Raw genomic sequence first — 21222 nt, forward strand, 5'->3', positions numbered from 1 at the left:
GGTAAGTGTTGGGGTAATGGTTAGGGTTAATTTTAAGGTTAGGGTGAGGGAAACGTAAGGGTAAGTGTTAGTGTAATGGTTAAGGGTAAGGTTAAGAGTAAGTGTAAGTTTTAAGGTAAGGGTTAGGGTTAATGTAAGGGTCAGGGTAAGGGTTGGTGTAAGGTTTAGGGTTAGGGTTAGGTTAAGGGTAAAGATTAGGGCAAGGGTAAGGGCATGGATAAGGATAAGTGTAAGTGTTAGGGTAAGGGTAATGTTAAAGGTAACAGTAAGTGTAAGGAGAAGGGTTAGGGTAAGGGTAAGGGTAAGAGTATTGGTAATGATAAGGGTGAGGGTTACAGTAGGGGTAAATGCAAGGTTTAGATTTCGGCTAAGGGTAAGTGTAGCAGAAAGGGTAAGGTTTACTGTAAGGTTTCGGCTTAGGTTAAGGGTAAGGGTAAGGGTAATTGTACGAGTAATTTTAGGGTTAGGGTAAGGTCAAGTGTTAGGGTAATGTTTAGGGTTAATTTCAGGGTTAGGGTGAGGGAAACGTAAGGTTAAGTATTAGGTTACAGCTAAGGTTAAGGTTAAGAGTAAGTGTAAGGTTTAGGGTAAGGGTTAGGGTTAATTTAAGGGTCAGGGTAAGGGTTGGGGTAAGGTTTAGGGTAAGGGTTAGGGTTAATTTAAGGGTCAGGGTAAGGGTTGGGGTAAGGTTTAGGGTAAGGGTTAGGTTAAGGGTAAGTGTTAGGGTAAGAGTAAGGTTAATGGTAACCGTAAGTGTAAAGGTAAGGGTTAGGGTAAGGGTAAGAATAAGGGTATGGGTAATGGTAAGGGTGAGGGTTAGGCTAAGGGTAAGTGTAAGGTTTAGATTTAGGCTAAGGGTAAGTGTAGCAGAAAGGGTAAGGTTTACGGTAAGGGTAAGTGTTAGGATAAGGGTAAGGTTTAGGGTTAGGTTAAGGGTAAGGGATAGGGTAAGGGATAGGGTAAGGGATAGGGATAGGGTAAGGTAAGGGTAAGGGTTAGGGTAACAGTAAGGGTAAGGGTACGGGTAGAAGGATGTGTTAGAGTAGGGGTTATGGTAAGGGTAAGGGTAAGGGTTAGGGTAAGAGTAAGTGTAAGGGTATGTGTAAGTGTACGGGTCACTGTAAGTGTTAGAGTAAGGGTTATGTTAGGGGTAACTGTTAGGGTAATGGTTAGGGTTAATTTTAGGGTTAGTGTGAGGAAAACGAAAAGGTAAGTATTAGGTTAAGGTTAAGAGCAAGTGTAAGGTTTAGGTTAAGGGTAAGGGTTAATGTAAGCGTCCTGGAAAGGGTTCAGGTAAGGTTTAGGGTTAGAGTTAGGTTAGGGTTAAGTGTTAGGAAAAGGGTAAGTTGTATGTATAAGAATAAGTGTGAGAGTAAGGGTATTGGTAATGATAAGGGTGAGGGTTAAGGATAAGGTATAAGAGTATTTTAATTTTTTAATTCAATTAATTTTACATTAAAATTTTTTAATTTAATTAATTAATATTTTAATTGTACGAGTAAATGTTAGGGTAAGTTTAAGCGTTGTTGTATGGCTTATTTTAAGGGTAAGGTTAAGTGTTAGCGTAATGGTTATGGTTAATTATAGGGTTAGGGTGAGAAAAACGTAAGGTTAAGTATTAGCTTAAGGTTAAGGGTAAGGTTAATGTTAAGAGTAAGTGTAAGGTTTAGGCTAAGGGTTAGGGTTAATGTAAGGGTCAGGGTAAGGGTTGGGGTAAGGTTTAGGGTAAGGGTTAGGTTCAGGATAAGTGTTAGGGTAAGTGTAAGGTTAATGGTAACCGTAAGTGTAAAGGTAAGGGTTAGGGTAAGGGTAAGAATAAGGGTATGGGTAATGGTAAGGGTGAGGGTTAGGCTAAGGGTAAGTGTAAGGTTTAGATTTAGGCTAAGGGTAAGTGTAGCAGAAAGGGTAAGCTTTAAAGTAAGGTTTAAGGTTTAGGGTTAGGTTAAGGGTAAGGGTAAGGGTACGGGTCAGGGTAAGGGTTAGAGTAAGGGTTTGAGTAAGGGTAAGGGTAAGGGTTAGGATAAGTGTAAGGGTGCAAGCAAGGATTAGGGCAAGAGTAAGTGTAAGGGTAATAGAAAGGGTTAGGGTAAGTTTAAGGGTAAGGGAAAGTGTTAGGATATGTTTTAGGGGAAGCAGAAGGGTAAGGGTTAGGTTAAGTGTAAGGGGAAGGGGAAGGTAAGGGGAAGGGTTGGAGTAAGGTATAGGGTAAGGGTAAGGTTATGGTTAAAGGAAAGAGTAAGGGTAAGGAAAAAGTAAAGGTAAGGATTTGGGTAATGGTAAGGGTGAGAAGGGTTAGGGTAAGGGTTACGGTAAGGGTTAGGTAACGCAGTGTACAACCTGGGACGTCACACGCAGAGCTGCCTCTGGCAAGGTGAGTGAGGAACAGATGTAGCAGTTGTTGTGTTGTAGGTCTCACTGTTCCTCTAAGCATCCCCTCTTTGTCTTTTAGAGGTGTTGGAGCTGTTTGAAGAGGGTAGATTGAAGCATCTGCCTCGGGGGCTGGTAAGCGGCAGAGGTAAGGGAGCAGATGAGAGTAACTTACCTAGTTGTGCTGTGTCTTTGGATGCTGCATCGGCCTATGCGTTTCTTTTTCTTTCACAGGTGTCTCGCACAGGCTCAAAGGAGCAAACTGCACTCTGAAGAGCTGTGTAAGAAGAGGGGCTGGTCATGAGCTGGGTTGGAGCAGAACGACCAAGTAGCACAAGGTGACTATGAAAGGTGTCCGTCTTGCTTTGCAGGTGCCGTGGCAGGCTCTCCACAGAAGTGGATAAGGATATGAGATAAGGCCAGAGAGCGACAAGGAGCGGCATGTGCAGGGATGGTTTTGAAGCGCTGCGGTGGCTTACTCTTCTGTTCATCAGGTGCCACAGGCAAGGTGGGTTGTAACATCAGTCGTTATATTTGCATGAAAGCAGTTCACTTGAATGCCACAGTGCATCTGAGTAGGGTGTTCTAGCAGAACAAGCTTGTCTGGCACAGCGGTGCCTGATGGCAGTGTGTTTCCTCAGGTGAAGAGGTGCCTGAAGCCCCATCCTATCTAGCCTGCACACAATTATCTGAGAATGAAAGCTGCTTTCCAGTAATTCAGAAAGCCAAGTTACGTCTCAGCCTTGAGCATCTCAGGCTTTGGGGCCTGTCTGTAACATTTGGCACCAGCACTAATACTTTTTTTGGCATATGTTTAGCGTTTGGGGCCTGTGTCTGGGATTTGGGCCCTGTCTCGAACCAGTGGGGCTTTGTCCTGGGTTTTGGAGCCTGCCTCTAGAGTTCAGGGCCTGTGATTAGGCTTTTGGGGTCTGTGTCTGGGGGCCGGTATCTGGGGGCAAGGGGGGAGCTGCTTGTAGACCCTTGGGGCCGGCATTGAGGGGGTTGGGAGCTGACTCTACACCTTTGGGGCCTGCTTCTGGGGGCGGGGGGGGGTTGAGACCAGCATCTGGGGGAGGGGTGGGAGCTCTTTGTATTCCTTTGGAGCCTGTGTCGGGGGGCGGGGGGGAGGGGGGGGAAGGGGAGGGTTGGTTGGGAGGTGCTTGTACACTGTTGGAGCCTGGGTTGAGGGAGGAGGTTTGGAGCTGCTTCTACACCTTTGGGCCTGGCATCGGGGGTAGGGTGTTGGGTGCTGGTTGTAGGGGCCTGTGTTTGGGGGGGGGGGCTTGGGACCTGCGTCTGGGGGAGGGGTGGGAGCTGCTTGTACACCTTTGGGGCCTGCATGTGTGGGGGGTCAGGGCCTGTGTCTAGCGGGCTGGGAACTGCTTGTACAATGTAGGAATCTGTTTCTGCAGGGTGGCTGGGAGCTGTTTGTACAACTTTGGGGCCAGCATCTGGGGGTGGCTGGGAGCTGCCTGTACACTGTAGGGGCCTGTGTTTGTGGGGGCCTTGGGGGCCTCCCTCGGGGGGGGGGGGGGAGGGTTGGGAGCTGCTTGTATAGGGTAGGGGGCGTGCCTGGCAGGGGTTGGGAGCTGCTTGTAGAATTTGGGTCGCTGTGTCTGGGGGGGCGGTTGGGGCCTGTGTCTCAGGGGTGTTGGGAACTGGTTGTACACCTTTGGGTCCTGTCTCAGGGGGGGAGCTACTTGTACACTTTTGGGGTCTGTATTTGAGGGGGGTTGGGAGCTGCTTGTGCACTTTTGGACCTATGTTTAGGCTGGTTGGGAGTTGCTCATGCATTCTAGGTGCCTCCCTTTTGAGAAGGGTTGGGGCCTGCATCTGTGGGTGGTTGGGAGCTGCTTGTACACTATAGGGGCCATGGTCTTGGAGGGGGGTCTGGGCTGTTTATACACCTTTGTGGCCTGTGTTTTGGGGGGGGGGGGGTGGGCCTGTGCCTGGGGAAGTTGGGAGCTGTTTGTTCACTCTAGGAGCCTCCATTTGGGGGTCTTTGGGGCCTCCCTTTGAGGGGGAGGGAGTTGGGAGTTGGTTGTACACCTCCGCATCCCGTGTCTTGGGGGGGGGTGGGGGGAGTGGGACCGGTCTCTGAAGGGGCGGGTTGTGAGCTGCTTGTACACCTGTGTCGGGGGGAGGGTAGGGGGGTTGGCGGGGGTCGGGTCTGGGTCTTGGGCCAGTGTCTGGGTGGAGTCCAGTTCTTGGGAGGGGGTGGTGGGGTAGGAGCTGCTTGTGGGCAGTTGGGGTCTGCATCTGGGTGTGGTTGGTGCCTGCTTCTGTTGGCAGTTTGGGGCCTGCTTGTAGACTTGTGCAGCCTGGGTTTGAGGGCTTTTCTGTAACGTTTGGGGTCTGCATTTTTGCTTTGGGATGCATCTTGAGCTTTTGAGGCCTAGCAGTAGCATTTGGGGCCTGCATCTGGGGCTTTTCTGTAGCATTTTGGTTGCGTATTTGTGATTTGGGGCCTGTATCGTGGGTTTTGCCTTTTTTGTAGTTTCCATCTTTGTGTGTGTGTGTTTCGTTGTTGGTTGTCTGGGGTTAGGGGCAGTTTGGGGTTTGGATTAAGGTCAGTGTCATTAGCGTTAGGGGGTTGATAATAAGGGTTAGGGTTGTGGTTAGAGTTGTTAGGTTTAAGGGGAATAAGGATTTCAGGGTAAGGGGATCAAGGTTGTGGGAATAAAAATGTTGTTTTTGCGCAGTTACATCCTGTAGAGGGAAGGAAGGTGGTATTGAGATATGCTTGCAGTGATAAGACAGCTTAACAGTGTGAAATGAGTTCATCTGATTCGTGTCAATATGGAACAATGCTAGGGTCGCATGATATGATGAAAAGTCTGAGAAAACCGGAGTGGTTAATGTATATAGTTCTTGTATCTTGCAAAGGAATGGTCCAGCAATTCGGGTCAATAGGGGATAAGAGAACAAAGGGGTTTCAGAAAAACTGCTAACTTTTACAACTCTTGATGGGACACTATGCAAGTGTCTGCCATCCAGCCAAGATGGACAAAGGAGATGGACAAGAGAAAAGCCTGGGAGGAAGACTACGAGCCTTCAGTACGAGCGGCCCCCAGAGGGACCACCGGAGACTGATAACGCCTGCACCAGTGGGAGGGTTTGGATTCTGGGAACTAATTAGAATAACCCTGCCTTTTGTAGAAGTAGTAATGAATATGTATTAGCCTAGCAGCATAAAAACCAGCCGCCTGATGTAACTTGTGTGCGTCTTGGTGGAGCAGAGACTCCTGGCGCACCCAGCGCTGCTTGCTTACCTCTATTCATTTAATAAATTGTAAATTTCAATTGCAATCCTATTTGGGACCCAGTCATTTATTATAAGTGGGCGCTCGTCCGGGAGGGCTTTGGTTCCTGATTTCTGGTTTGATCTAGGAGAGGCACCCCCACCATTTGGTGGCTGCTGTTTGAGTCAGGTCGGAACTCATGGCATCTTGAACCTGAATAAAGGTAAGCAAAGTTTCTGATTCTTTTTTTCAGCTCCCTTGCCAGCTGCAGCACTATATTTTGCCCGTAATTGTGTGTGTGAAGATCCGAACGAAGATGACGGAGTCGTAAGCATTTAAAGCGTATACCGTTTGGTTGGGTGGGGTTCGGTTGCCTGTGTGTGTAAGAGTGTGACTGAGATGGAACTTAGTTCCGAAGCGATTGTGGAGGTCTTCTAACCGCGGTTCCAATCTCCTGCGAGGGACTTGGCCGGCGAAGGACCGAAGGGATTCCTATAGGATTTGTGGGTGTGTGATAGGTCCTCGACCCCCTGCAAGACACTCTTACTAAGGTAACCAAGGGCTGTGGGAATTGCCAGAGTAAAATTCCTAGATGGGTCAGACAAAATCGAAGACCAGAGACCAGAAGAAAGGGAGCAAATTACCAGTCATACCACCAGAAAGTCCATTAGGAATAACGATTAGAAATTGGAATGATAGGGACCCCAGAAAAGGAAAAAGTAAATTAAAAATGGTCCAGTATTGTGTGACAGAATGGCCAAAGGAGCCTTTAAGACTACATGTCTTTTGGCCTGTTTTTGGATCCTTCGAAGACTGGATTTGCCAGGCCTTAAATATCCATGTTAATTCAAAGGAACCTTTTAGCCAGGAAGAAAGTGATTATGCAGGATTATGGATCAGGAAGACTTCAGGTCCTTTTCCAGCCTCAATATTTACACTAAAAGCAGGTAAGAAATTTGAAGAACAAGAAGAACATGAAAAAGAAAAAGAAGATAAACGTGAGCCGTTGGATAAGCTACCACCTCCATATCCTAACAATCCACCCCCGGAGGCTCCCCCTCCGGTGGCTGTGGTATCGCCACCAGTACCACCGTTGCCCCAGCTTCCACCACCAACAGCACCAGAATTAGACCGACCTCCGGCCGCATGCAGGAGAAGTAGGACGGATGTATCTGAGAGGGCTTCTCTATATCCCTTAAGGGAGGTAACTGGTGTATAACTGGTGCGCGTCTTGGTGGAACAGAGACTCCCGGAGTACCCAGCACTGTTTGCTTACCTCTATTCATTCAGTGAATTGTAAACTTTGATTGTAATCCTATTTGGGACTTTTATTTATTATAACAGACAACCTTGTAAAACGCAGACAACCAGAATCCTTACAGCAATTAGGTGGAAATCACGGCGTAAGAAACATTACCACCTCAAAGAGTAAAAACCTCAAAAGAAATGTGACTTGTAACAGGCCAGCAGCTGTGTATTTTCTGTGAAGCACCAGCTAGATTATGAACCTTGAATAGCACAGTTAAAGGGGAAACAGGGGAGGGTCCCGGTCCTCGGCAGAAAAAAAAAGTGTATAAACTGTGTATGGAATTAGTAGGCACCCTCCTGCTTGTGGGACACCCGCCATTGTAATCTCGAATAATAATGCTACTGTACTGAGATCCTCGACTCAGCCTATGCTATTTGCTACAGATTGATTCAGGGTTTTAAGGTTTCAGGGATTGGGCACTAGGGTTGGGTTTCAGGGTAAGGGGTTTCAGGGTTTATGTTTAGGATTTTAAGGTTTTTAGGGTTGGAGTTTTAACGGTTAGGGTTTTAAGGGTTTGGGGGTTAGGGTTTTAAGGGTTTCAGGGTTAGCGTGTTAGGGTATTAGAGTTTTTTGGGTTGTAGTGTTGATATGTTTTTTAGGGTTAGAGTCTTAAGGTTTTATTTTTGGTCAGTTATTTACGGTTAGGGTTTTAAGATCTTTTTTTTTTTTTTTTTTTTTTTTTTTTTTTTTTTTTCAGGTTAGTTTCTCCAGGGCCAGGGTTTTGAGTATCCTAATTTTGGGGGTTTGGATTTTGAGCATCTTAATTTTGGGGGTTAGGCTTTTGTGTGCCCTAATTTTTTGGGATCGGCTTTCAAGCATCCTAAGTAGTTGGGTTAGGGTTTTGAGCATCTTAATATTTTGGGTCTGGGTAATGAGCATCCTCAGTTTTCAGGATAGGGTTTTGAGCATCTTAATGCTTCCAGGATAGGGTTTGGAGCGTCCTAATGTTTTGGGTTGGGGCTTTGAGCGTCCTAATGTTTTTGGGTTAGGGTTTGGAGCGTCCTAAATTTTGAGGATAGGGTTCTGAGCATCTCAGTGTTTCCAGGATAGGGTTTTGAGCGTCCTAAGTATTTGGGATAGGTCTTTGAGCTTCCTAATGTTTTCTGGATAGGGTTTGGAGCATCTTAATGTTTTGGGTTTGGGTTTTGAGCGTCCGAATGTTTTTGGGTTAGGGCTTGGAGCATCCTAATGATTTTGGGTTAGGGCTTTGAGCGTCCTGTTTTCGGGATAGGGTTTTGAGCGTCCAAAGTTTTTGGGTTTGGGTTTTGAGCGTCCAAAGTGTTATAAGTTGCCCCCTTAATTAATTTTCAGAGAGCATTGTATTAATCATAGAAAGGAATTTATTGAGTAAGCAAACATCAAGCAAAACAGCACTGGGCAGCCGGGGAGTCTCAGCTCCGCCAACGGCACGCACCTCACCCCTGCCAGGGTCCCTTTTTATACCTTGCTAATTCTGGGATTACTCAGCACTCCTGGTATATTCTGCGACTGCGCGCACTGTTGCTATGTTCCCTCAACATAACCCTAAAATTAACCGTAACCATTACCCTAACACTTATCCTTACCTAACCCTAACCCTAACCCTTACTCTAACTTTTAACCCTGACCCATAACCTTAGACTTCCCCTACCCTTACCCTTACTCTTCCCCTTACCCTAACCCTTACCCTTACACTTACGGTTACCATTAACCTTACCCTTACCCGAACACTTACCCTTACCCTATCCCTTACACTAATCCTTATCCATACAACTTCCGCTTACCCTAACACTTAACCTTAACCTAACCCTAACCCTAAACCTTACCTGAACCCTTACCCTGACCCTTACATTAACCCTAACCTCTACCCTAAACCTTACACTTTTAACCTTAACCTTACCCTTAACATTAACCTAATACTTACGCATACATTTTCCTGACTTTAACCCTAAAACTAACCCTTACCCTAACCCTTACTCTAACCCTTACCCTGACCTGTACCCTTACACTTACCCTTACCCTTATACTTACCCTAATTCTTACCCATACCATAACCCATACCCTAACACATATTTGTACCCTTAACCTTACCCTTACCCTTACGCTTACCCTTAACATAAACCTTACCCTTGACCTTACCCTTACCATAAGCCATACAACAACACTTACATGTACACTTACGCTTACACTTACCCTAGCAATTACTCGTACAATTACCCTTACCCTTACCCTTACCCTTAACCTAAGCCGAAACCTTAAACCTTACAGTAAACCTTACCCTTTCTGCTACACTTACCCTTAGCCTAAATCTAAACCTTACACTTACCCTTACTGTTACCCTCACTGTTACTGTTGCCAATACCCTTACTCTTACCCTTACCCTAACCCTTCTCCTTACACTTACTGTTACCTTTAACATTACCCTTACCCTAACACTTACACTTATCCTTATCCATACCCTTACCCTTACCCTAATCCTTACCCTTAACCTAACCCTAACCCTAAACCTTACCCCAGCCCTTACCCTGACCCTTACATTAACCCTAACCCTTACCCTAAAACTTACACTTACTCTTAACCTTAACCTTACCCTTAACTATTACCCTAACACTTACCCTTATGTTTCCCTCACCCTAACCCTAAAATTAACCCTAACCATTACCCTAACACTTACCCTTACCATAACCCATATCCTAACACGTACTTGTAGCCTTAACTTTACCATTCCCCTTACCCTTACCTTTACTGTCTCCGTTACCCTTACACTTATACTTAACATAAACCTTAAAGTTAACCTAACCCTTGTTATAAATGGCTCAGGATTTAAATTAGGATTAAAATAAAAATAGGATTTATTGAAAGAATATAAAGGAATAGAGGTAAGCAAACAGCGCTGGGTGCACCGGGAGTCTCCGCTCCACCAGGACGCACACCAGTTACATCAAGCAGCTGATTTTTATGCTCCTAGACTAATACATATTCATTACTACTTCTAAAAAAAATAGATTATTAGAATTAGCTTCCGGGGTGCAGTCCCTCCTACTGGAGCATGCGCAGTCTCCTCTGGGGTCTCTTCTGGGGGTCTCTAGGGGTCTTTCATGCTGAAGGCTCGTAGTCTTCCTCTCCCCCTTTGTACTTACTTGGCACCATACCAAGTTTATAGAACATTCTCTTCAAGACTTGTCTCCCAGCCGTCCTTCAGCTTCTTTTTCCTTCCTCTTAATCTCTCGGCCCCCCTAACCAGATACCAAAGATCCGCATAGTATCCCATAACAGTCACTAGTTGTTATCAGTTGTTCTGAAACTCCCAGACATCAAACACAAACAGCTTCACGAGTAATTAAAACATTCTTCCCCAGCCATTCACAGACACATCTATAGCAGTGTTAGAAATAGAAGTCCGGAATAACAAAAGCAAACAGGTTCATAAATTTAAGGAGTGATAAATTGACTAGAATGAGGGGGAGACTGGGACACACTGCAGCTGAGGTTCAAGAATTAAATTGCCAGTGCAGGGCCCAGAGGCAGACAGGATTCAAACAGAATTGTTCTTTATGGACACGAATTGTTAAAACATTCCTCACACCCTTATCATAAGCCATACAACAACAGTTACATGTACACTTATGCTTGCACTTACCCTAGCAATTACTCGTACAATTACCCTTAACCTTACTATTAAGCTAACCCTAAACCTTACCCTTATCCTAACACTTACCCTTATCCTAAACCTTACCCTTTTTGCTACACTTACCCTTTGCCTAATTCTAAACCTTACCCTAACCCTCACCCTTACCCTTACCATTATACTTACTTTTACCCTTGACCTAAACCTTACCCCAACCCTTACCCTGACCCTTACATTAACCCTAACCCTTACCCTAACCCTAACTCTAATCCTAACCCTTAACCTAAACCTTACACTTAATCTTACCTTTAACCTTACCCTTAAACTAATACATACCCTTACCTTTCCCTCACCATAAACCTAAAATTAACCGTAACCATTACCTGAACACTTATCCTTACCTAACCCTAACCCTTACTCTAACTTTTACCCGAACCCGGACCCTTAGACTTCCCCTTCCCCTTCCCCTTACTCTTCCCCTTACCCTAACCCTTACCCTTACACTTACGGTTACCATTTACCTTACCCTTACCCTAACACTTAACCTTAACCTAACCCTAACCCTAAACCTTACCTGAACCCTTACCCTGACCCTTACATTAACCCTAACCCTAAAACTTAACCTTAACCTTACCCTTAACCTTAACCTAATACTTACCCTTACTTTTCCCTCACCCTAACCCTAAAATTAACCCTAACCATTACCCTTACCCTAACCCTTACTCTAACCCTTACCCTTACCATAACCCATACTCTAACACATACTTCTACCCGTAACCGTACCCTTACCGTAACCCTTACCCTTACCATTACCGTTACCCTTACCCTTACCGTTACCGTTACCCTTACCCTTACCATTACCCTTAACCTAACCCTAAACCTTACCCTTATCCTAACACTTACCCTTACCGTAAACCTTACCCTTTCTGCTACACTTACCCTTAGCCTAAATCTAAACCTTACACTTACCCTTAGCCTAACCCTCGCCCTTACCGTTACCCATACCCTTATTCTTACCCTTACCCTAACCCTTACCTTTACACTTACGGTTACCATTAACCTTACCCTTACCCTAACACTTATCCTGAACCTAACCCTTACCCTAAACCTTACCCCAACCCTTACCCTGACCCTTACATTAACCCTAACCCTTACCCTAAACCTTACCCTTACTCTTAACCTTAACCTTACCCTTAACATTAACCTAATACTTACGCATACGTTTTCCTGACTTTAACCCTAAAACTAACCCTAACCATTACCCTAACACTTAACCTTACCCTAACCCTAACCCTTAAGGCAGCGGGAAAAAGGGTAAACATTTGGACAGATTCTAAATATACATTCGGCGTGGTACGTGCTCATGGAGCAATTTGGAAAGAACATGGATTGCTGACCGCTCAGTGAAAACACAAAGTATGCTGAAGAAATTTTAAAATTGTTAGAGGCTGTAAAACAACCAGAAAAGGTAGCTATCATGCATTGTCAGGGACACCAAAAGGGGAACACCGATTTTGATATTGGAAAATCGATTGGCAGAGGCTAAGCAGGCAGCTGAAATAACTGAGGTGAAGGTATTGTCTTTGATACCAGACGGTAAAATCCAAACTATATCCAAATTATACAAAAGAAGACTTAAAATTAATTGAAGATTTGAAAGGTAAAATGAAACCAGATGGATGAGTATATTTAAAAGATAATCACATAGTAATACCCTCTAGTTTGACATGGCCCATAGTTCTTACAGAACACAATAAAACGCATTGGGGAGCTGGCACACTGCATAAGAGCCTGAGTCAGACATTAGTGGGACGATGTGATAAAACAAGTAACTCAACAATGTAGCATTTGCTTACACAATAACCCCAATACCAAGGATAGAATAAAATTTGGAATAATCGGTAAAGGAAATTATTCGGGGCAACAGTGGCAAATTGATTTTTCAGAACTCCCTAGAAAAGGGGGGTATCATTATTTACTGGTTCTGACTGACACGTTTTCAGGAAGGCCTGAAGCCTTTCCCTGTCGAACAAACAAAGCAAGAGAAGTGGTTAAAGTCTTGTTAAATGAAATAATACCATGCTTTGGGATTCTAGTAGCAATGTCTTCTGATAGAGTTTCACATCTTTGTGCACAAGTGGTAGAACAGATAAGTAAGATTCTAAAGATAGACTGGCAACTGCATACTCCTTATAGACCACAGGCAAGTGGACAGGTAGAAAAAATGAACCATTTAATTAAACAATAAATAGCTAAAATTGGATAAGAAGCTAATTTGTCATGGCCTCAATCCCTCCCTTTAGCATTACTCAGAATTAGAGTTAAACCTAGAATAAAAGGAAATTTGAGTCCCTTCAAAATCTTATATGGAAGGCCATAGCAATTTCTATTTAGTGGAGAGGACCTAACGCAGTTAGGATCAGAATATTTATATGCTTATATAACTGAACTTCAGAAACAATTAAATAAAGTACATACATTTGTTTTAGGGACCAGGGCTAGAGGGTTGGATCAACCAATCCACCCCTTTATGCTCGGGGATTATATATATATAAAGACTTTTTCAGGACAACCCGTGCAGGAAAAATGGAAGGAAAGTGGATGGGAGCATACCAAGTATTACTGACAACACACACCGCCATTAAGATTAAGAAGCAAGCAGCTTGGATCCACAATTCAAGGGTGAAGAAGGCCCCGGCGAGGATATGGACCACCACTCCAATTGGACCAACAAAATTACGGTTTTCCAGATCCTAATGATTGCAGGGGTGCGGTTCTCGGATTTGGGGTGGGCAACTTGGGATGAGAACTTACACCTGACCTTAATACAAACAATTTCTCAAGTAACTAATAAGACGAACTGTTGGGTATGCACCCATCTGCCACAGCATGGGAATAAGGGTGTATCGTTAATTGGGATTCCCTTGCCTGCAAACTTATCTTGGACTAATTTGTGGGAAAACACGTCTTGGGGTCGAAAATATTAAGCAGTTTTGGAACTAGAAGTGAGTAGCTTCATGCCGTTAGAATCCTATTATGTATGTGTACAAAGGTGTAACCCGCCTAAGGGTATAGGAAAACAGTATTGTATAAATACGGATACTACTTATGTGGGAAATCAGACATCTTGTAATTGAACAATTGATATTAGTACGACTAGCGGCTGGGCAAATTCAACCAGCTGGACGGTTCCAGAAGGAAAAGGGTGGTATTGGCTATGCAATGATACAGCCCGTAAGGTCTTGCCTGAGAATTGGAAGGGAACTTGCACTCTTGGAGCGGTAGTCCCCAATATGACAGTACATGATGTAGTGCCTCGAGGTTACTTGAGAAATCATATCCGGAGAATCAGATGAAAAATTAACAATCCATTGGTAGAGAGACACACCCCTTTTCATAGTTTTGTGCGATGGTTTATCCCATGGTTAGGAGTGAGTGAATTGGAAAAGGCAATAGTTAATATTTCTGCAATTATAGAGAAGTTAGAAAACAAAATTCTGGATGCTATAAAGGCTCAACAAGAAGAGATATCTAGTTTATCACAGGTAGTGTTACAAAATCGGATGGCCCTAGACTTGTTACTGGCCACTCAAGGGGGAGTCTGTACAGTAATAAACACAAGTTGTTGTGTGTATGTAGATCAGAGTGGAAGGATCTCTACCGACCTGGAAGAAATATGGAAGCAGACCAGGATCCTACATGAGATCAGTAAAGATGATCTTTCATGGAGTTTTAGTGAACTATGGAATAAGTTAACCTCCTGGTTGCCCAATTTCCAATGGTTGAAACAAGTATTCATTGCTCTAATCGTATTAGTAGTGTTAGGAATATTTGTGTGCATGTTGTTTAGATGCCTGCTTTGTTGTGTTACTGTAAATAATGAAAGTATCTGATGCAAAAGAATTTGCATGGGAAAAGAAAAGGGGGGATTGATTAAGGAGGTATTGGGGAGGCAAGGACAATCCCCAGACAAGGACTGTATATCTCGAAACAAGACACTGGAACTCATGATAAGGAAGCGGCAGGCGGACAGAGAAACGAATGTAAGGACTATAAGTCTCGAAACTGGACATTGGAATTCATTATAAAGATACAACAAACGGGAGAATTGGCAACAACCAGCTCTTGCAATTAAGAAACATGCCAATTCAGCAGATTCCTGACCAAAGGTGAAAAGTACACTGTGAGGAAGACTCGGGGTCTTCCTCCCAAAGACCCCTGCCCACGTCCCAAAGACCCCTGCCCACAATTCTTGGAAGGCTCTGCGCAGGTGCAAGGTGCCAAAAGGCTAATTAGCATGAGAAGCGAGGGAAGGCGGGGATAGGTAATGCATATGTATAGGTGCTTGTAGAATATTGATAGATTGATTGTATAAATTCAAGACTGCTTTCTGCTTTGGGTATGCACGATAGGTGGAGAGATCCCCCGTGCATCCAGCGTTGCAATAAAGAATATACCACTTAAAGGAATTTCGGCTTCGATCTTTGAATCAATTTGGCGACCCAGATGGGACAACCTCTCTGCCGGACTGCAGGACCTGCTGGGAACAGGACTCCCTAGGGTACCCCCGGGATTTCCCGGAGGGACTCCTCGACTCACCGGATCACTGCGGAGGCAGACAAGGACCCCATCATTGTAAGTGAGTATATTCTTTATTCTGGTTTGTTTTTCTGGTAGACCGGTCATCTGGAACTGTCTGTAAGTCAGAAGGTGATCTTCTGCGAGGCAGTGTTTGGTATATACTTTGTGGTTAGCACCATAAGTACATGTTTGGGGACCTTAAGGAAGGAGCTCGCTTTAAGGTCCATCTGGAATTGTGTTGTCTATTTTGGTTTTCTGACTCATGGAGTATGGTATTTAACTCTGGTTATTGTTACTGCGATTTTGGCTATTTTCCTGGTGGTAATAGTAGGTTCGTGGCATTGTTATAAGAAAGATATCGTTACGGTGTTACACAGTTCGGTTTTCTGACTTATCGCATGTGGAATTTGACTCTGACTATTGTTACTGTGATTTTGGCAATATTGCTGCTAATAGTAGTTTTGTGGCATCGCTACTGAAAGATATTGCGTGCCCGTATTTTTGTGAGTGATACGTTTTGTGATACGCTTTTGTAAGTAACATGTGTATTCTGAAAGTGTAAACTGGAAACTGGGGGGGCAAACAAGCAGTGAAATTTTAAAGAAAAGTGTGTTAGGATGTGTTTTAAGTCACTGGAAGGATATTGGAGGATCTGCCGGTGGAAGTGTGAACAGGAAAACATTGATAAAATATCGTAATCAGTGGTGGCCGCTTTATAAGCTGGAATGTGGAGAAAAGTGGCCCCTAAATGGAACTTTAAACTATAATATTTTGCTACAGTTAATGCTGTTTTTTGAGAAGCAGAACAGGATGAAATGTTGTATACTGATGTTTCAGCATCTTGGTGGGAAAAGGTAGGGAATTAAGTTGGCCCCTGACTGAACCTTTGATGTTGGCATTAGAGAAGTACAGGCTGGAGAAAGATAAAGGAAGTGTTAAAAGGGTTGTTGAAAGTGTTAAAGGTGTTTGAAGTTGAATGAGCAGGGAAAGAGGATGTAGGAATGTTAATAGTTCTGCCTCTGCCCGAGGCAGAGATCTTAAAATCATGGGTGTTAGCCCTTTAGGGCAAAGAGACCATGATCGGTCCGAGAGAGTTGTCACAGAAACAGAAAAGAGGTCAACTCTAAAACAACCTGAGTTCATGTGCGAGCTCAGATTGCTGATGGGACCGTTCAGGGAACTGTGGACAATTGCATTCCCCTGACCGACCCCCACTAAGACCCGAATCATCCTGAAAATTATGAACGGTTAAGTAAATACTAAAACCTGGATGAATTGGGAATTGAGAATATGCTTCCCAACAAGGTCTAAAAGAAAGCCCTATGGAATTTTTGGACCAACTCTGAAATGTAATGAAAATAAATAAATAAATAAATAAATAAATAAATAAAACAAAACGTTTTGGACCTGGCTTTGGAGGACAAATTGAATAGCCTTTTCCTAGGGTAATCAACCCCTGATTTCAACAGGAATAACGGGGACCTGGGGAATCTACCCTAGCAGATCCTCCACTGGTTATAATGAAGCTAGGGGAGGAATGGAAGTGAAATTTCTTATTGCTATGGGGCAACATATTCAGTTCTAAATCAAGCATTAATGCCTTCACAGAATTATTATGTTAGGGTAAAAGGTGTGTCGTGGTTTAACCCGGCCGGCAGCTAAACACCACGCAGCTGTTCGCTCACCCTCCCCCTCCCTCTCTGGGACGGGGGAGAGAAATGGAAAGTGAAGCCTGTGAGTTGAGATAAAGACAGTTTAATAAGACAAAATAATAATAATAATAATAATAATAATAATAATAATAATAATAATAATAATAATAATAATACAATGATGATAATAGTACCACTACTAATAATGTGTACAAACAAGTGATGCACAATGCAATTGCTCACCACCCGCTGACCGATGCCCAGCCTAACCCCGAGCAGTCCGGCCCCCTCCCCCTGGCTAGCCACCCCTATGTATTGTTTAGCCTGACGTCAGATGCTATGGAATACCCCTTTGGCTAGTTTGGGTCACCTGTCCTGGGTCTGTCCCCTCCCAGCTCTTACTGCACCCCCAGCCTGCCTGTTGGCAGGACAGAGCAAGAAGCTGAGATGTCCTTGGCTTGGTATAAGCATTGCTCTGCAACAATTGAAACATCGGGGTGTTATCAGCACTCTTCTCATCCTAAGCCAAAACATAGCATTCTCCCAGCTACTAGGAAGAAAATTAACTCTGTTCTAACTGAAACCAGGACAAGGTGTAACCGAAAAGGCTTATTTTTGTGAACCTTTGAAGTACAAGTTAGGGAAACAATGGGGCATACACAGATTTTTATCTATGCCTAGCTCCTCATGGGCACTCTTAGGTAGAGATTTATTAGAGCAAGTAGGAGCAGAAATTGTCTTTGAAAAAGGGAAAATGGAATTATGTATAGGAGAAGAACAACTAACAAATGTGTTAAGCTTGGCACTAATACAAACTGACCCTAAAAGTGAAATACCTTTAGAGATCACAGATCAAGTATGTCCAGGAGTTTGGGCTACCGAAGTCCCTGGAAGAGCTAAAAATGTGACCTTAATGATTATTAAATTAAAGCCAGGAGAGAAACCCGTTAAGGTTAAGTAATATCCTTTGAGGATAGAAGATAGGAAAGGAATTAAAGAGATAATTGATCAATTTTTACAGTATGGATTATTGATTGAATGCGAATCAGAATGCAATGCACCCATATTGCCAATTAAAAAGGCAGATGAAAAAGCTATAGGCTAGTTCAGGATTTGAGGGCCATAAATAAAATCACTGAGGATATACATCCAGTAGTGGCAAACCCTTATACTTTGCTGACTAAATTAAAGAATAGTCAAGTCTGGTTTACCGTACTGGATTTAAAAGATGCCTTCTTCTGCCTAGGCTTAGCCACAGAAAGCCAAAACCTATTCGCCTTTGAATGGGAAAATCCCGATTCAGGCAGAAAGACGCAGCTTACGTGGACATTACTACCTCAAGGATTCAAGAATAGCCCCACTATTTTTGGAAACCAATTAGCAAGGGAACTCGAAACATGGATACCTCCGGACACTGAAGGTGCTTTGTTACAATATATAGTATGTAGATGATCTCTTAATAGCTACCGAGACTAAAGGGAGTTGTATTCAATGGACTATAAGTTGTCTTAATTTTCTGGGTTTAAATGGATATCAAGTCTCTTGACAGAAAGTCCAGCTGGCTCAACAAAGTGTGACCTATCTGGGATTTGACATTTTGGAAGGACAACGAGAACTAGGAACTGAACATAAGGAAGTCATTTGCCGGACTCCAGAACCTCAAATGGTAAAGGAGCTACAAAGCTTTTTAGGAATGACAGGTTGGTGTCGCCTTTGGATTTATAATTATGGACTATTGGTAAAGCCTCTATGTGAATTGATAAAGATTAACCAGTCAAAGTTAGTCTGGACTGGAGAAGCACAAAAAGTCTTTAAACAACTTAAACAAGAATTGATGATTTTGAAATATCAAGCAATATTGGTAGAACAGGACGACGTGGAAATTGTGATAATTCATATTGTGAATCTAGCCTCTTTTCTTAGTGATGCTCCGGCACAAGCTGTGATTCACGATTGTTTAGAAACTCTAGAGACTGTGTATTCCAGCCGACCAGACCTTAAGGAGGAGCCCATGGAAGATGCGGAAGAAACTTGGTTCACGGATGGGAGCAGTTTTGTTACGCAAAGACAACGTAAAGCTGGATATGCTATAACAACTACTCAGCAGGTAATCGAGTCTAAGCCTTTACCCCCTGGAACATCAGCTCAAAAGGCGGAGATAGTTGCTCTCACGAGAGCATTGGAACTGGCAGCGGGAAAAAGGGTAAATATTTGGACAGATTCTAAATATACATTCGGCGTGGTACATGCTCATGGAGCAATTTGGAAAGAACATGGATTGCTGACCGCTCAGTGAAAACACAAAGTATGCTGAAGAAATTTTAAAATTGTTAGAGGCTGTAAAACAACCAGAAAAGGTAGCTATCATGCATTGTCAGGGACACCAAAAGGGGAACACCGATTTTGATATTGGAAAATCGATTGGCAGAGGCTAAGCAGGCAGCTGAAATAACTGAGGTGAAGGTATTGTCTTTGATACCAGACGGTAAAATCCAAACTATATCCAAATTATACAAAAGAAGACTTAAAATTAATTGAAGATTTGAAAGGTAAAATGAAACCAGATGGATGAGTATATTTAAAAGATAACCCCATAGTAATACCCTCTAGTTTGACATGGCCCATAGTTCTTACAGAACACAATAAAATGCACTGGGGAGCTGGCACACTGCATAAGAGCCTGAGTCAGACATTAGTGGGACGATATGATAAAACAAGTAACTCAACAATGTAGCATTTGCTTACACAATAACCCCAATACCAAGGATAGAATAAAATTTGGAATAATCGGTAAAGGAAATTATTCGGGGCAACAGTGGCAAATTGATTTTTCAGAACTCCCTAGAAAAGGGGGGTATCATTATTTACTGGTTCTGACTGACACGTTTTCAGGAAGGCCTGAAGCCTTTCCCTGTCGAACAAACAAAGCAAGAGAAGTGGTTAAAGTCTTGTTAAATGAAATAATACCATGCTTTGGGATTCTAGTAGCAATGTCTTCTGATAGAGTTTCACATCTTTGTGCACAAGTGGTAGAACAGATAAGTAAGATTCTAAAGATAGATTGGCAACTGCATACTCCTTATAGACCACAGGCAAGTGGACAGGTAGAAAAAATGAACCATTTAATTAAACAATAAATAGCTAAAATTGGATAAGAAGCTAATTTGTCATGGCCTCAATCCCTCCCTTTAGCATTACTTGGAATTAGAGTTAAACCTAGAATAAAAGGAAATTTGAGTCCCTTCAAAATCTTATATGGAAGGCCATAGCAATTTCTATTTAGTGGAGAGGACCTAACGCAGTTAGGATCAGAATATTTATATGCTTATATAACTGAACTTCAGAAACAATTAAATAAAGTACATACATTTGTTTTAGGGACCAGGGCTAGAGGGTTGGATCAACCAATCCACCCCTTGAAGCTCGGGGATTATATATATATAAAGACTTTTTCAGGACAACCCGTGCAGGAAAAATGGAAGGAAAGTGGATGGGAGCATACCAAGTATTACTGACAACACACACCGCCATTAAGATTAAGAAGCAAGCAGCTTGGATCCACAATTCAAGGGTGAAGAAGGCCCCGGCGAGGATATGGACCACCACTCCAATTGGACCAACAAAATTACGGTTTTCCAGATCCTAATGATTGCAGGGGTGCGGTTCTCGGATTTGGGGTGGGCAACTTGGGATGAGAACTTACACCTGACCTTAATACAAACAATTTCTCAAGTAACTAATAAGACGAACTGTTGGGTATGCACCCATCTGCCACAGCATGGGAATAAGGGTGTATCGTTAATCGGGATTCCCTTGCCTGCAAACTTATCTTGGACTAATTTGTGGGAAAACACGTCTTGGGGTCGAAAATATTAAGCAGTTTTGGAACTAGAAGTGAGTAGCTTCATGCCGTTAGAATCCTATTATGTATGTGTACAAAGGTGTAACCCGCCTAAGGGTATAGGAAAACAGTATTGTATAAATACGGATACTACTTATGTGGGAAATCAGACATCTTGTAATTGAACAATTGATATTAGTACGACTAGCGGCTGGGCAAATTCAACCAGCTGGACGGTTCCAGAAGGAAAAGGGTGGTATTGGCTATGCAATGATACAGCCCGTAAGGTCTTGCCTGAGAATTGGAAGGGAACTTGCACTCTTGGAGCGGTAGTCCCCAATATGACAGTACATGATGTAGTGCCTCGAGGTTACTTGAGAAATCATATCCGGAGAATCAGATGAAAAATTAACAATCCATTGGTAGAGAGACACACCCCTTTTCATAGTTTTGTGCGATGGTTTATCCCATGGTTAGGAGTGAGTGAATTGGAAAAGGCAATAGTTAATATTTCTGCAATTATAGAGAAGTTAGAAAACAAAATTCTGGATGCTATAAAGGCTCAACAAGAAGAGATATCTAGTTTATCACAGGTAGTGTTACAAAATCGGATGGCCCTAGAC

The 21222-nt window shown here is 43.3% G+C and overlaps 1 long non-coding RNA gene across 2 annotated transcripts in view; it reads left to right on the forward strand.

Annotated features, from left to right (window-relative positions):
- The window catches only part of LOC311443308, an 89021-nt gene extending 83325 nt beyond the window's left edge, over window positions 1-5696 (forward strand). Inside the window, exons 1-4 of one of the 2 annotated variants that reach the window (XR_014697208.1) lie at window positions 1814-2515; window positions 2602-2648; window positions 2739-2875; window positions 5351-5696. This is a non-coding gene — a long non-coding RNA (uncharacterized lncRNA). Of the gene's footprint in view, window positions 1-1813; window positions 2516-2601; window positions 2649-2738; window positions 2876-5350 lie in introns of those variants that run through there. The other variant, XR_014697207.1, reaches the window with a different exon arrangement.
- The last annotated feature ends 15526 nt before the right edge of the window (window positions 5697-21222 follow it).

The sequence above is a fragment of the Aythya ferina genome (assembly GCF_964211825.1).
Source record: "Aythya ferina genome assembly, chromosome: 12".
NCBI lineage: Eukaryota > Metazoa > Chordata > Aves > Anseriformes > Anatidae > Aythya > Aythya ferina.